Genomic DNA, 16,766 nt, shown 5'->3' with positions numbered 1-16,766 from the left:
AACGTTGAAGGCAGCCAGTTTGAATGGTGCACGTGGTTTCAGAAAAACTGCTTCAGTATTCGTATTCGGTGAGAATAAAAGAGTGAATAAATGACTTAGTAAATAATAGTAATGTGAATTGTTCGACTGTAAATCGAAGCGAGGATAGAGTTTTCAGTAAATATCGTTATGTGTGTGCGGGCTGTGATACTGCCCGGGTGCCCAGACCGAAGCAGGTGGTTTTCCCAGGGGGCCACACCCTGAGCCTTTGACTTAAAGGTCTTACTCACAAGGCAGTGGAGCATCGTGGGGAGATGAAATCCCATGGTGACCGGTGACCAACAGTTGGTTCATACGCCATTTGTTCCCGCAGGATACTGGAGCCCATGTGCACCATTGGTTTGGGATCCGGATATTGGCTTTTAGCCCTCTCATTTTCGTAGATAACACCCCCGCCACGAGAAGGCACTGAGTGGGACTTCCTTGGCAGAGGCTGTATACGCGTGGCCGTATGAGAGCATTTCGAGAGGGAGGGAGGGCCCATACCACTCAGCTTTACCAGGGCATTTGGGTGCACTGACAAGGTTTCGAAGATACTTTACAAGCAAGCACTTCCAGGTTATGTATGTCTTCGAATTCCACAGGTCGTGTTTCGTAATTGAAGAGTTATGGATAGGGTGACTCACTGAATATTCCGAAATTCAACCTGTCTATAGCTAAGAGTATCTGCAGCACTCAGGATAACGATGCTCTCTATAGAATCCAAACCAACTTTGATTCAGGCTTTACCGCTGAGCTATCTGAAGCGCCAGCTGACCTCATAGGGTTAAAATATTCAAGTCAAGTTATAATTTCATGTTTTTTAATCCTTAGTACTAGTCGGATCTTATCAATAACACATTTATTTATCAACTCAGTGGATTTAATCAATCCGGAAATTATCGCGACGCAATACTGATCGAAAGACAGTGCAAAAAAGTGCTATTGTAAGATGTTCAAGCACAAGCTTTTCTATCTTCAACAAACTCTGGAATAAGGGCTTAAATCTTTGCATAGTGAGAATTCTTTTAGACGTTCAAATGAATCAGTCTCATTTAAATAGTTGATTACTGTTAAGAACATCACGGCAACAATAATGATAATCTAAAAAACACGATTAGTTCTACTAAAATATTCACGATTTCCTGTCAGTGTAAAAACACAGGCTCTGTTGATAGGTGATTGGTTAGAAGCTATTAGTGGAATTTCTTAGACTTATGTTTCGTGGTATTCATCACTCTTCAGTAAGACATTATTTGCAATCTTAATGCTACGTATGCTCTCCGTGGTATTTGACTTAGTGTCATACACTATGATGTTACAGTTGAGAAACTGATCTCGTTTATAAATTGATTAACAAAATTCAATTTATACTTTGGATTATATAGAAATGACACCGGTTACTAATCAATAATCAGTCAGCGTGATTGGGTACTCTTTACAAGTTATTATTACATATTAGCAAAGTAAATAAAGATACAATACTGATCATGAAATATAGATGTTCAATGGTAAAGTTATTTTCATCACTTCACCTGCTAAACCATAATTTAATTATGAAATTAATTGGGGAAGAGGAAGGGGAAAAAAATCCCTGACATTTTAAAATCGAAATATAACTACGTCAAAAAAAGTGCACTGTACTAATTTACCATGTTACTGTGGATGTTACTAATTAAATTGCTACTATATATTATTTTATTACCTAAAAACATTGGTAGGACTTTCTTCTTCATGTTGAATGATCAAATTTGTTTCTTTTCGACACAAAAAGAAACTTTTATTCATATTCATACTGATGAACAATTGGTAGTTTGGTTTATATTTTAATTATGACTATTAATAATCAAGCGCAATATGGGATGAAAATAAAAATCTAAACAGTATTAGTCGTGAATTTGATTCAAGTTTTTGGTAGTAGAAAAGAAAAAAATTGATGAACTAACATTTACTATTATCTATCTGCTAAAGACAATGATGGATTGGTTATATAATGTTGTTATTGATTATCAGTTGTGGAATTTTCGTTTCTGGTATCATTTTGTGTGAAAATGCTTAGTTGTTGCATAATTCTTTTTCATTGATTAACACATCTCAGCACAAGTATAAAAGGCTCGACTAGCTTTTGCCAACTTACGTCATTTATGGCGTTGGTGAGATAAATGTCTATCAACCAAAGGACGGGTGTACTGCACAACAGTTCGTACCATCCTACTTTATGGTAGTGAAACATGGCCAGTAAGAGTAGAGGATATTCGTAGTTTACTAGAATTCGATCATAGGTGTCTTCGAAGCATTGCTCGTATATCCTGGAACCACCGAGTAAGTAATGCATTTGTTAGGAAACGAGTACTAGGTAAGAATGACAAATCGATTGAAGTAATGAAACTTCATCACTTGAGATGGCTGTGAAATTTGTTACGTATGCTCAACCACCGACTTCTTTGACGAGCTATGTTTCATGGTGTAAGATTAGGTCGTAAGAAAGCTAAAGGTGGCCAGAACAAAACATGGCACAAATCCATGAAGTCGTTGACAAGTGGACTGATCATTGTTGGTAGGTGTAGACTACTTAGTTGGGGTCCACGAGATGACAGCGACCGATGGTTAGAGACCTTGAATGACATGGCTCGAAATCGTTTGCAATGGCGCAGGTGCATCCACTCTTGTGTTTTCCCAAATTCTAATCTTCTGAATTCTTCATGTCCCTTTAATTTTTCTCTTTCCAAATTTACTTCACTGGATTGTACTCCTTGAATAACATCTACAAATCCTAGTGTTTCCGATTACTGCTTATACTCTTACTACCTCTACCACTATGAGATTTGAAACGGCAACTTCATTTCTATGCTGATGTGGTATGGCAACTCGAACTGGTATACATACGTGTGAAGTTCTACGTTGTTACTGACTGACTGACTGATTAACATTTTTCCACCTTATTGTTTTATTGAAATAATTTCACATTCTTATATAATTTATTATTACCAGATCGGTATTCTGTAATGCGAAAAAAGGTTTTGGTAATTTCAATTACCATTTTTTATTCTCAAGTCATTTACGATAAATTTGAAGGTATCGATGAGATAGTTGTCTTTTAATGAAATTCTTGTAATGATGAGTTTGTATTGATCAAGTGGTCATTATCTATATGGAAGCTTTTGATATATTTTTCTGATCAATGTCTTCTCGCAGGATAGGTTTATGTGTAGGGTTTTTCTCATAGCTTTTCAATATCAAAAACAATGCAACCAAATCAATTGATGAAATGGTTTGAGTTGGACAGTACGTTTTCAAATAGAAATGTTTCTAAGCATATTTTTCACTATGTTTTCGACTTTTTTGGGCTTCAATCACTCACTTAAATATTTCATATTTTCTGAAGTATGGATTGATGCCTTAGTGGTTAAGCCTTCAGAATTTCAAGTATAAAGTTACAGGCTTGAAGCTTGTTGAAATCAACTTCAGGTAACTACTGAATAGTATCATTAGCCCTAACAATTAAACCATAACTTGAATCCAAGTGTATGAATCTATACCTGAAAAATAATTCAAAATATAAACTTCCTTTTTTTGAGTTCAGTACTTGTACAAAATAAATTAATATTCGATTCTAAGTACTATACACTTCATAGTAAATATTTCGTTTGAGACATACATATTAATATACTTCGTAACAGTACAAAATTTTGAAATGTATATTTGTTATGTCCTGATAAGCATAACGAATGGCAACTTTTGGGATCCATTTATAGACCAATAATATGCGTATATTTTTATCGTATAATTGTTAATTAACTAAACTATTCATATTCATGTCTCTCTTATCATAAGCTTTATTTTGACCTATGAACTATTATTATACGACCTGCCATTCTTGAATTATTCCCTGCCTATTAATTACAGTCTCCCACATTCACAGCCACATTTGGTTAATTCTTGTACAAACGTTGTTTTATATTTTATTGGTACGATGTAGTCTGTCTGATTGGTATATAAACTCAGTATGTTTGAAATAAATGATTCATATCGCAGAGGCTCAGATTGGTGTTCTGGACTTAACTGGCTGGTCTAGGCGGAAAGCAGGACCAATCAGGACTCTAGACTGCTCATGCGGGTTTACGCGTCATTGATGTGATCGATAATTCACTGCTCTCTTTTTGGCGGTATCGTTACGTTATACATTGACAGGACACTCAGTCCACAAGTTATAACAATATTGTAGAGAAATATTTTAGTATTCAGGGGTTTTTTTTCTTTATTTACTTTAAATAGTATTATGATGAACTTGGTCTGTAGCTCTTCTAAAGTGACTGTTGGTCCCAAGCCCGGGTAAAGGAGGAGAGTTGGGCATTGGGTCGGCAACCACATCCCGTAGAAAAAAATCTTGCTAAAAAATATACCAACCAAATTCAACAATATTATGATGATTCAATCAAATGTCCTGAGTAACTTTATCTATTCTTGAGTTGGTTAAATTTCAGTTTTAATACTAGTTGATGATTTTATTGAATTTATTGTGATCTATTACGTAATAATGTATCATCATATATCTTGATATCTGATTTTTATTAGTAATAGGATTTTATTTCTTAAATTGATAGTATATCTTTAGTTCATATTCTTTGTGATAGGGAAATCATTAGATTCACTAAAGTTGTTCATAATTAATTTGTAAAGTTCTCAGTTATTTAACCTAAATCTAACTAATTCAATTGTTATTGGTTAGATGGTGGTTGGAGGTAGTCAACAGGAAACCCTGGACCCGGGTTTCGTGCTACTTGGCACTCGTTAGCAAGGTGTACCTGTAATCTTGAGGGAACTGATGCTCCCTGGCGGATTCGATCTCGTGTCACCCAGCTTCACAGTCAGAGACGTTACCACTGAGCTATCCGAGGCGTGACTAACCTCCTGTAGGACTGAGATGTAATCGCGATTGATTGATCACTGGGTGGTGATCAATGTCATTCTTGTCTAGTCCTTATTGTTTACTTGTATGTTCCCATTGTTATTTAGGACTGCAATTGTGAATCTCTTATTGATATATGTACCTCCTGTGCGGACTGCTTCGATATTGCCTGGATTTCGTCCTATTTGGGACTCGTCAGCTGGATGTACCTGCATCTCAAAGTTGATTCCACCGCTAGTCACTATCCATCTTTGCTTATAAAACTAACTAAATTTATAACATCAATGAGACAAAATATGAATAATGAGTTTATTTTACGCAGATTTTCTCCTTTTTTTATAAGGATTTTAATAAAAATTAACAACATTGAGACGTAATTCTCCTTCCCATAGAATTAGTTTACAAAACTTAGATATTTTTAAGAATCAATACGAAGCTAATTTATTAAGGATTTTGACTGATGACAATACTTTTTATAATATTGATGATACAAAGTATAGTTTTAAATTCACTTGGTATTGTTCACTTGAATCTTCCCATTGATGTTTAGGACTGCAATTGATCAGTCTCTTATTGACATATGTGGATCCTTTGAGGACTGCCTCGATATTGCCTGAAGTTACAAGCTTTATAAACAAAGATGGATAGTGGCTAGCATAGCTTTTGAAGTGAATGGTACTGGGTTCGAGTCCCAAAGTGAACATCAATTCTGAGATGCAGATGCATTCAGCTGATTAGTCCCAAATAGGACGAAACGCGCATAAAACTGGATTACACTACTATCCACTATCTGTCTTTGCATATAAAGTATAGTTTTTTTTAATAAATAGGAGGAATATTAAAATTTATGTAACATTTAATAGTTGGTTGTATATCAACTGTTAAATGTTATTAGTTCCCTTTCTAAATTTAAGCAAAATAAGTATAACAATTTTATAGAATGTAATGAATCTATTGTATTATTTTATTTTTTTCATTTCATTTACAATATAAGCTAATGTTTTCATTTATTATATACAACAACATGGAAAACCTGGAAGCACTGGACGGCCGTTTCGTTCTGTTTTGTGATTTCTGTGCGCATTCACGACCTCTCCTCGTGAGTTTCAAACCGAGGACCTATCAGTCTCGCGCGCGAGCGCTTAACCACTAGAACACTGAGCCGGCCGGCATCCATCGGTGTTAATGTCTAACTTCAACCAATCCACAAAATTGAGCAACACATCCGCCAATGTCTTCAGTGAGTTACTATCTCACAACAGACCCGGTTGAACTCCACTGGTCACCGCTTCTCACTAGAACTAAAGGAAATACCTGTTGAAGAACGAACATGCTGGTCTAGCTTCAATATAGTAATATTACAAATGTATATTTAAGTTGTTTGGAGGTAATGAGGAACTTTGAAATATAGTGGGTTCGTGTCATTTCGCTAATGCTGTTGTTTTCGAATTTGGTTCGATTTATCAAAGGATCATAGTATATGAAATAACATGATTTGTTTTGAAAATTTCAATAAAAATGAAGTATTTAAGAGAGGAATTGTTCATAGGTGTAATGTAAGATTATTTGTAATAAGTTTAATATGTTTGAATAGAGGTATATATACTTGGTTGATAGTTCTAGAATATTGCAGGATATGATTTATTACATCGGTAAAAATGAGGAAGAAACGAATTAATCAGTTTATATTGGTATATGTGCATCCTACAAAGTTAGATGAAGAATATATCAGAGGACACATACGACGATAGAAAGTAATCAGTGGTATTTCTTAATATTAACGGCTAAAAAGCTCAAACTCTTAAATTTATAACTTCATATCTTTTTCAGAAGTTAATAGTAACGTGCACTCAGAAGTTCAGCAGATAACACGTCGATGTTCGACTTGAGAGGTACTGGATTCAAGCCTCACTCTGACGCAGGTACATTCAGGTGACATTCCTCGAATCAGACAACATGTGTGTCCTCATTTCCATTAGTAGCCACGATCTGAATATATTAAAATCAGGAAGTTTTTATTGAAAAGAAAATACAATAATATTTAAGTGTCATCGAACTACGAAAACTCTTTATCCTCTGATATTTGAATTCTTTGCGACACACTTAATGAAACCTGTAGATTCCTGTATTTACGTTCTTCCGATGATCTTGATTTTGCACTTATATATGAACTTGGATTTTCATTTGCAGGTGACGTGTGACAACCATTTATCTACTTTTGTTCCCGTTGATGGACATAATGTTGTGTATGTCGATGAAAACGTGATAGCTAATTATTTATTTATTGAAGTTGTGGTCAGCGTTTGATAAATTGTTTTGTAATTAGATCACATTTGAACATCTATAGAACAAGTGTTCCCTTTCAAATTTATCCGTACTCGTTTTTGGATTATATGTACTACAATATTTCTGAATAAATGTTCTGGGGTAACGACTTCCTCAAACGCTTGTCTTCTTCAAAACTTTTAATTTGAAAAGAATACTTTCAAGTATTCCGCTGTAACATTATTTAGAACATTTTCAACTGCATAGACTATTTAGTCACGTTTTTTGATAAACATCTCATTACTGACTGAAATAGTTACATAATTCAACTTTAAATTCTTGTACACATTATTCAATTCATCGAATTTCAAACATAGAAAATAATTGGTTCAATTATTTTTGACATTCATTTGGATTGACAAAGCAAAGGCCACATTTCTACAATTGAAGAACATGTGGAACTCAAAACAACTTTCAACCAATATCGTAGTCAGAATCTTCAATACGAACGTCAAGACAGTTCTACTGTCTACTGAAACTTCGATATCTACTACAACCATCATCAAGAAAGTGTAAGCATTTATAAATAGTTGTCTACGCAAGATACTCAACATCCATTGATCGGATACCATCAGTAACAGCCGTCTGTGAGAGAAAACAAACCAGCTTCGAGCTGAAGAGAAAATTATTAAAAGACAATGGAGTTGGTGGATAGGACATACATTATAGAAATTATGAAACTGTATCACGAGACAAGCCCTAACTTGGAATCGTGAAGGGAAGCGGAGAAGAGGAAGGTCAAAGAACACTTTACATCGAGAAATAGAAGTAGATATGAAAAAAATGAATAATAACTGGAAGGAGGTGTAAAGCATTTCCCAGGGCATGGTTGGACGGAGAATGGTGGTGGGCGGCCTGTGCTCCTTGACGAGCGGTAACAGGTGTAAGTAAGAAAGTAAGTAAGTCTACCATAGTGATAGCATATCTCTGAGTTAGCATAAACAAACTCTTACATATGAGAACTCATAGAAGAAAAAAAAGTACAAGAGAATATGAGTCAATGATTTAACAAACCCAATTTCATAATATATCTTTACTTACTCTACCTAATTTACAGAAGTAATACTTGGAAATGAAAATATATTGTTCATTGTACATTTATTTATTGATGTATCAACTATTTCCATCATCATAATGATAATAATAGCCAAATGAAATAATAGTTTTGACATTCAATTATAATCATATGAGATACTTCAATTACAATTATAATGACATTCTTATTTAATATGAACTGTCAACAATTTCCTATTCACATACAATGATCATTTAAAATGAACACAAGTTTATTTTATAATCATAAATAGATAAAATAATAAATAAACTTTAGTGAAATAATGAAACAGTTGGGATATAGATGTATAATGATTTAGTGTCAGTTTTACAAGATTCACATTATAATTGTTTACCTATACTAATAACTAAATGACAATTTATAAACATGATGACAACAGGATGACATTTATTCTCCTAAAAGACAGATGAATGAAATACAAATTGTTTATAGAATAATCGGAAGTAAAGTTGTTGTGTTTTTTTTTAAAAAAAAAACAACGGATTTTTCGCTTTTCATTTATCGATTTATTTATTATTGTCATTGTTATTGGTATTACTGTTAGATTTAAAGTCATTATCTCCATAAACTGAATATATCTATGAAGTAAATATTTGTTGACTTGGAAACAAATATCATTGACAATATTAAGTTTTTTTTTGGTACTATATCATAAATTGAAAATGTCAACTACTGAATTAAGGTTGGATCATATGAAATGGAAATATACTTATCATTAGATCTTAATATTCATAGTATAAGTCTTTTATTGGGAGAGAACAGATCAACTTCTAGTTGAATAGGAAATTAGGAAAGACAATTAGGTGGATAGGACATACATTGAGTTTATTTATTTATTTATTTATTTATTTGAACATATATATGTTGGTAAAAAGGGGCACCGAATACATATACGCCACACAAGTCACTTGATTTGTGTGTAGACTGTGATACTGCCCGGCTGCCCAGACCGAAGCAGGTGGTTTTCTTAAGGAGCCACACCTGAAGCCTTCGACCTAAAGGTATGATCCACAAGGCAATGGAGCAACGTAATGAGATTCAGTCCCATAGTGGCCGGTGACCAATGATTGGTCCATACGACATTTGTCCCTTTAGGATCCTGGAGCCCATGTGCACGATTAGTTTGAATTCAAGGTTTTCCAACTCCCCTAGATGGATCATCCATATCCACCAACCCGGTTAAAGCGCCGAACATTCACTTTTTGTTCTCTCGATCTCTTAAACAACACTCCTACCACGAGAAGGCAGTGAGTAGGGCTTACCTGGTAGTGGCTGTTTACTCGTGACCATATGAGAGCATTCAGAGAGGGAGAGCTGACTCTCCCCACCCTCTGCCGTACTAGGGTATTGGGGGATGAGTAAATTGTAGTGTCAGTTACTTTGTTAAGCACATATAACTTATTCTAGCTTCTGAAAAAGCCAATTTATTCATTATTCTTGAGTCACATTTTGACCTTGCTAATTATTCACTTATGAACCCTGACTTTTTACATGAGCGTATGTGTGTACATTTCTTATCTTACACTACTTATCTAACTTATTTTTACCTGACTACAAATATCAATTATTACTTGATTAAATGGAGTTACCTTACATGCCTTCTCCATTGAGCGCCGTCTCTTTTCGCTCTCTCTTCTTCTCTTCCTTCGCTACGTCTCTGATTATCTGTTCCGATCAACGATTGTACAAAATATATGTATTCGAAAATCCATTCTCATATAACACTTATTTAATCCCGTTATTATATACGAGGATTATCAATAACAGTCAAACATATAATATAACTGGAGTCAGATCTTGGGCCACTAAAAATCATAAAACTGCATCATAAGGCAAGCGCTTACCCGAAATCCTGAAATGAAACGTAAAAGTGGAAGACCGAAAAAACTCATTGCATTGAGAATTGGAAGTAGATATGAAATGAATGAATAGCAACTGGAAAGGATTGTACAGGACAGAGTTCGATGGAGAATGGTGGTGGGTGGCCTATGTTCCTTCACAATAGGTAACAGGCATAAGTAAATAATTCTCTTCTAGAGTTTTTGCACTTTCTCAGATAAATTTAACTAGTTCTATAAAGCTATTCATCGTTCATATCAATATTTACAATTCAATAAAAATATTATCTAAGCAACATTAAATTCAGTAACTTTGATTCTACTAATAATAACATGATTGATTTAGAATGAAATAATTATTCATAATCCAATTTTTATAAACAATACATGATTTCATGTTATAATAGAACATGCTTTATTTTCTCTGAAACTACAAAACATTGTTTCCTTTCCTTCTGTACATTTTTTTTGTATCAATGAACTGGAAAGTTTATCTAAATATTTAATGATAACGTTGGTACTACTACTATTACTATTATTACTAATACTATTACTAATACTATTACTACTACTACTATTACTATTACTACTAATTGTTATTATTATTATTTCACAATAATTAATTATCACTTAAATAACTCATAAATAAATGTCACCGATATAATCAAATTAGATTAGATTATAAAGACATAACATATAAAATTGGATTAGTTTATAATTTAGTCAAATAAAAAGCAATCTGACCACTCTGTTAAGTTATGAGTATATGATTATCGATTGATTCATATAATAACTTAAAGTAGATCATTTAAAGTTTATAGGGAGATTGTACCTAGGAATAAATAATGGATTAGCAACATAAATGTTAGTATATAAATTGACCTTTCACATTTGATTAATCACTGAACAGTTACTAATGTTATGTATATTAAGTGCTTCTTGGTGTTAAGCGAATTATGTTAATCAAACTGCAATAGGATCACTAGGGTAAGTGATTCGATATCATTTGCACTATGTTGTGATGTGTGTTGATGCAAGTTTGAGTAACCACTATGAAGCTCTAGTCCCATGTGAAATGGCTCATTACTCAGTAGTCCATAGTGTCGGTTACTATGCAAGCGCACATGGGTTATTCTAGCCTTTGGACTGATCAATCTATTCATTCTTCTGAAGCCACATTTTACCCTGTCACTTATTCGCTTATTAACCTTGACTGTTTTTATGTAAGCGTATATGTGTGCATTTCTTATCCTACTCATCATTTATCTGTAACTTGTTTTTGTTCGACTATAACTATCGATTCATACTTTGCTGAATTGAGTTGGCTCACACGCCTTCTCCACTGAGGATTATTTTGCTGCACTTCGTTTTCTTCGCTTTGTTTCTCCGATCGTTTGTCTGGATCAACGATTGTATGAAATATACGTATTCAAAATTATTTAATTCCGTTATTCACTAACGCGATTTAAGTCATTAATTATGTACGAGAATTGGCAGTATGTATATTTCAATAACAATCATTCATACGATCTAAATGGAGTCAGATTTAAGGGCCACAAAGGTCAATCATTTATACATACATCTTAGTCTTACAGGAGCTTAGTCGATGTCGGTCAGATCGAGTAATTGATCTTTCCAATTTTAACAAATAATTAGAGACAGAAGTGTCTACAAAAACAGTAGACTTTCGAATCAGTAAAAAGTCAGATCGATTACTGAAAGCTTCCCTACTCAAGTACTTGATAACTACAAAAAGTAAAAATCTCAGCAAAACAAATAGTTCCTCTCTATATTTACACATAACGAGAAAGTGATTGTCAGTATTTTCTGATAAAATATTGCTAACAGAAAATATTTCAATCCTCAATAAACAGAGCAATATCTTCCGTTCTATACTGAAATGAAAAGTTCAAAACTGTGCATTTTACTATCCGAAAAACGTTTTAAGATCAACAAATGTGGTGTGTGCTACGTATATTGATATAATTAGTATATGATGTTAGTCGTGAACAGAAGGTCTGGTAGCAGAGAGACAAGAGGATCGAACAGTAAAGAATGGAAACAGGATGCAATTTGTATGAAAATGCAAGAACAATGAAGTCTGAATCATTTTGAGACAATTTGCGGACATTTTGCAAATTAAGCATTTACTTTATGATTGTTAGATTTTATTAGCAAGTCCTGTAATTTTGTGTTAAATACATTCGATTGTCCTCACCCATGTTCTGTTCACTACACAAACTGAATGAAACGAATGTTTATAATTGATTGGTCACTGAATAATGGCAAGTCAGTTGTAAATAAATATCAATCCTTCACGAGGTTAGATGAGGTCCATATAGCTCAGTGGTGATGTCTTCGACTATGAAGCCGAGTTATACGGGATCGTATCTTTCTGAAGGCATCACTTCCCTCAAGATAACAACTGAATCTCACTAACGAGTACGAAACTTAAGTCCAGGGTTTCCTGTCGATTACCTTTAATCATCGACTAAAAAAGTTTGTTAAGCTAGTTTTATGGATACTGGGTATAATTTTTATGTAGAATATTAAATGAAATAATAAACAACAAGTTTATATTGATTCTAGATTATTCATAAAGTTCACTTATCAATTCAAAACTTTCTCTTATAAACAATTCTTTCTTATTAGTTGAATTCATGAATTGATCTAAACCATCCTTGAAAACCTGGAAGCACTAGACGGTCGTGTCATCCTAGTATGGGACTCCTCTTGTCATATTCATTGCCCATAAAATTGTACAATTTTCTACTTTAGTCGGCATTTATTTGCTAGAATTACGTAAAATTTTCTTAGTCTTCTTCAAATAAGTGACATTATTGTTTCATAATGCGTTTTGTGGAAATTTTAGTAATTTTGTAGTTGAATTCATGAGTCAACTGAAGCTAGAACACTATGAAAAACCTGAAAGCACTGAATGGTTATTTCATCCTAGTATGGGACTCCTCAACAGTGCGCATCCACGATCCTGCCCCGCGAGATTCGAACCCAGGGTCTGTTATGTGGTAGTAACTCACTAAAGACAATAGCGAACAGTGGTTCGATTTTTTGGATTGGTTAAAGTTACAAATTAACACCATTGGATGCCGGCTCAGTGGTCTACAGATTAATCATCCGCGCGCAAGATTGATATACCCTGAGTTCGAACCTCGCGAGGTGAGATTGTGGATGTGCACTGCTGAGGAATCCCACAATAGGACAAAACGATCGTCCAGTTCTTCCAGATTTCCCATAGTAGTCCATCTTCAATTAACTAATGAATTCAACTATAAAATTAATGTTTCATTTTATTTATAAATATTTTATTCCTGTTTACAATTTATAACAATATGATCTTTAAAAGATTTGTATCTGTCATTTGAACAACTATTTCTTTGGATTACATAACAGGAATATACTTTTGTATAATAACAAATATAAAAGGGTACAAATTGTAACAAAATAAAATGAATTCTTTACAGTTGTTAATCAGTTTAAAATAATCATCTTCAGGTTTCTCCTATAGTATGACATGTTTTCATTGTATATATTATAGATATATATATTGACTATTGTATGATGTACCATATGTATATGGTAAATATCTAGAAACTAATATAAAGATATTTATAATGACTATTTCTTGATTAAGTGAATGGGTTTTTTTTAATGAAAATGAGAACGTTCATAGATATATAGAAATAGAAATTTCTTAGAAGTGGAAAAGTATTTATCGTAAGTTACATACATAAATTGATTGAGTATCAGTGTAAAATAAATGGATATAGCATAAAGATATCCATCGTATTAATTCAATTTTAATCATGGTGTTTCATTGAATCGATAATTTTAGTACAATATTGATACCTTTAATTAAAATTACAATGGATTATGTTATAACAGCTAGACTGAGTGCCCTTTTGATGTATAACGCAATGATACCGCCAATTAGAGTGCAGTGAATTATCGACCGGACAAATGACGTGTAGAACACGTGGAAACAGTCTAGAGTCCTGATTGGTCCTGCTTTTTGCCTAGACCGGCCAGTTAAGTCCAGAACACCAATCCGAGCCTCTGCGATATGAATCATTTATTTCAAACACATTGGGTTTATATACCAACCAGACAGACCACATCGTACCAATAAAATATAAAACAACATTTGTACAAGAATTAGTTAAATGTGGCTGTGAATGAGTGAGGTAATAATTAATAGGCAGGGAATAATTCAAGAATGGCAGGTCGTATAATAATAGTTCATAGGTCAAAATAAAGCTCATAATATGAGGGACATGAATATGAATAGTTTAGTTAATTAACAATTATACGATAAAAATATACGCATATTATTGGTCTATAAATGGATCCCAAAAGTTACCATTCATTATCCTTATCGGGACCTAACCGATTATATGAAGGACTTTCATCGGAAACATTAAATCAAGCCACTGGATCTCTTTTCAACATATTTATCATCAAGCTATGCAATCAAATATCAATGTATGGAATTGTAAGTATTAATTCTGCGAGAAAACATAAACTCAAAATAAACTTGATGATGTAATAGGGAGGCTATACTTTTAAATTAAAATGTTAAATGTGTAAATTAGAAAGTGGTGTAAAATTAGCAAACTGATCATGAAATAAAATAATCAAAGGGATTTGATAAATAGATATATTTCGATTGAGATCATGAATCGATCAATTTCAGATCACCATTAAAAGCTTGGAAGCACTGGGCGGCTGTTTCGTCCTACCACGAGACTCCTCAGCACTGAGCATCCACCGTCCTGCACGTGAGACTCAAACCCAGGACCTTCGGTCTCGCGTGCGAACACTTGACCTGTAGGCCACTGAGCCGGTATTCATCGTCATATCTGACTTAAACCAATCCATGGTATTGTGAGATCATCTTCCATTGTCTTCGGTGGGTAACTGCCTCACACTCGACATGGGTGAATTCCACAGGTCACAAATTTTTACTAGAACCCCGAGAATTCTTTTCTCAGAGCCATTCTTTAGTGAACATATGATAATTAATAGTATAGGGTTGTGAAGATTGTTGAGTTCAGATTGATATCATGAATCGATCAATGTGAACAGATATATATTATCGAACAGTATTCAGATGACTGATTAAGAGATTAGTTTAGTGAATAATGGGGTCAACTTGATAATTTATTCACGAAACCAAACACCAAATTCTAACTAAGCATAATCCAAAATGATGAAAACATTGGACAATAGATATCACGCGTATACTGTTCTACCAAAACAGTACACTTAAACAGAAACACATCCAATAATCGATTTGCTCTTACGAAACTATAAGTCAAGTGCTACAGCAAAAAATTAGTGATTAAATCCATATAAAAACAATTTTAAATGAATTGAGTTTGAAATAGACAGATATTTTGTTAAACGTACTCTAAATAGCAGTTGAGTCTTGCGGTGTGTTCTGCAATCCAGACTGTCTTCTCTTTTGGTCCTCCGATGTTCTGCCTAGGCTATGTCTTAGATGTACTGAAACTCTTCGCTCCATCTAATGACTGTGACCAACTTGGATGCCACGTTCCTCTACAAGTCACTTACAAGCACTCTAGATAGTAGTGTTCACACAAAGTTCACATAACTGCAGAAAATAAAATACCTAGATATTTCATAATGTCTGTCGTTTGAAAACGTAGAAAACTAATTACTTTTCAGAAAAAGAGTTCAGAAATATTGAAATTATTATAGGATTATTATGCACAGAACCTAAAATGCTTCACAAAGCAGGTTGAGAATGAACGAGGAAATTCATGACCTACATTTACTTACCTTTTAAATCGATTTTAATGATCATTATTTTGTGTTACATGTTTCGCAATATGTGTCATTCAATTAACACAAAATAACTCATTCTCATGATTAAATATTCTTTCTTTTGATAATCATATGTTATTAGCCCTTCTGTTATCAATTCAGTTTTCCTGGGTAATCGTCGCTCGACCAATCAATAGTCACATCATTTCAGTCGACTGATCATACACAGTTGTCATATATTGAATATAACTTACCCCGATTATAACTTTGACCTATCAGGTTGTTACAGTTTATGGTTCTATGAAGGCACAAAAGTTCTAGCCTTTCAGAAAATCAATCATAATATTGATTTATTTTAAAAATATCCTGTATGTTGATTTTTTTGAAATACAATTTTTTTGTGAGAAAGACCAACGAGTGAACCCTAGGAAGCTTAGAAAGAGAAGAAGACATCCTATCCAATCATCTTTTGGAAGAAAACTCCAGAATCTTGACCTGTAGCTTCCGAGAGTGAACATCAACTCTGAGATGTAGGTACATCTAACTGACGAGTACGAAATAGGACGAAACATGCATCTTGAATTCCATCTTTGCTTAAAATAGCTTTCTTGTTTTTACTCTTTAGAAGTGTACGAAAAAAAAACTTTTTTTCAGTTAAACATTAAATTTATGTAAGCAATGATGGGTAGTGGCTGGCAGTGGAATCCAGGACGCACGTCTCGTTCTATTTGGGACTCATCAGCTGGATATACCTGTACCTCAGAATTGATGTTCACTCTAGGACTCGAACTCAGTA

Source organism: Schistosoma haematobium, chromosome 1, assembly GCF_000699445.3.
Source record: "Schistosoma haematobium chromosome 1, whole genome shotgun sequence".
In the NCBI taxonomy this organism is placed as follows: domain Eukaryota; kingdom Metazoa; phylum Platyhelminthes; class Trematoda; order Strigeidida; family Schistosomatidae; genus Schistosoma; species Schistosoma haematobium.
This window is presented reverse-complemented; position numbering follows the sequence as displayed.